Below are 1,625 nucleotides of genomic sequence, written 5' to 3'. Positions count from 1 at the left end.
CGCACCCATTGACTTCAAAGCATTCCGTGCGAACAGCGTGATTCGCACAACGTGGTTTTCTGTTTACAAACATCCAAATGGAGTGTCATAATGATGGCGGCTGCGCAAAAAGCACTCAGCCGCGCATCATATGCTGCTGCCCCATGGAGCTGTTAAGTGGCTTTTGCGCACGCAAAACGCCGCGTTTTTGCGTGCGCAAAAACGCCACGCTCGTGTGAATGAGGCCTGAAACTCACTGCATGTCTTATATTGGTGCGTTTTCACGCACCTACGCACCCATTGAAGTCTATGGGTGCGTGAAAACCACGCACTGCACATGGATGCACATCCGTGTGCGTTGCGTGATTTGCGCATCAATTCAATTGAAAAAAAAAAGATGTGCTTTGCGAATACGTAAATAACGCATGCCACTCGCAAAGCACACTGATGCATAACGCAACACACGCGCGTGAATCTGATACGCTAGTGTGATTACTCACAAACAATTCTGTGCTGTAATCTAAACAAGCAGCTTGGAAGCTGTGACAAGTGGGAGCTGTCACCTCCTCTCTTCCTAGGCTACTAGAACTCTCAGCCTCCCACTAATGATAAGGGGAGGTGCAGGGATAATCACACCCACCATCCATGCAGCTCTTTCACAAATCCATGACGTGAACCTGTCATCATCACAAGCTCCACTATCAACAACAAAAAGGAGGAGGTTAAAACGTGCTGATCTGCTGCTTGTGCACTGCTTGCTTATATCTGGGAGACATCGGCTGCTGTGCTGGAGCAGCTCCTTCACTGGACATACCGGCTCTGCAGCTTGAAAGTAGCTTCATCCAGGTTTCTTCCCAAGAGACATCAGTTACAGTGTCAGAGACATATCTGCTGCTGTGAGTCCATCTAATACTCCTTAAGTCATATTCCTCACCCACAGGTAAGTGCTTGCATATATTCTACAATGAGAAGGGTGAAGACACTTATAAAGTCCAGCCCTAGACAGCTACTCTTGGCTAAGAAAAGTACTTAAAGCATTAAAGGAACTCAATTTGACTTCTTACCATAATGCCTCTGCTTCAAATGTATATAGAATAGGCTTTTGATCTTAGTACATCCCCGGCACAGTGGTGCCCTTGAATGTTAACTCCAGGCTTTCAGGTACAGATGGGGTCTTCTGAAAATTGATATGGAGTTTGTAGTGCTATTAATGTGCACTTTAGAACATGGACCACTGGACTGTGACTGTGGAACAAAATTGCAACATGTATCCGCATGATTGTATCAAATGTTATAATTGTAACAGTATCTGTCTTGTTTTAATATGAAGAATTGTCATAGGAAGTAATGAAAGGCACCGTTATGTCTTGTTGGGGGTGACATGCTATTGAAATAGGTAGTTGGACAAAGATGCTGTCAGCTCTGTCTCCAGCAGCGTCTATCTGATGAATGTCACCGTATGACACTGTAGAGGTCATCTTTCAGAAGTGGTATTTGTATAACATTTTAGTGTCTGTTGCAGTGTTGCAACATTGAAGGCATCAGTGACAAATTTCTAAAGAAGTCACTTCATAAATGTGTCACAATTTGAGCTAAAGAGGTTTAACCAAGTGCAAACGTATACAACTGGTTTGGCCACAAATAAC

At 44.2% G+C, this 1,625-nt stretch overlaps 1 protein-coding gene across 1 annotated transcript in view; it reads left to right on the top strand.

Annotated features, from left to right (window-relative positions):
- The first annotated feature begins 663 nt into the window (after positions 1–663).
- The window catches only part of NPFFR2 (neuropeptide FF receptor 2), a 152,783-nt gene continuing 151,821 nt past the window's right edge, over positions 664–1,625 (top strand). The window contains exon 1 of the mRNA XM_075849782.1: positions 664–919. The gene's annotated coding sequence lies outside the window, so the exon portion shown is untranslated. The remainder of the gene's footprint in view (positions 920–1,625) is intronic.

Source organism: Rhinoderma darwinii, chromosome 1 (genome assembly GCF_050947455.1).
Source record: "Rhinoderma darwinii isolate aRhiDar2 chromosome 1, aRhiDar2.hap1, whole genome shotgun sequence".
In the NCBI taxonomy this organism is placed as follows: Eukaryota; Metazoa; Chordata; class Amphibia; order Anura; family Rhinodermatidae; genus Rhinoderma; species Rhinoderma darwinii.
This window is presented reverse-complemented; position numbering and strand designations above follow the sequence as displayed.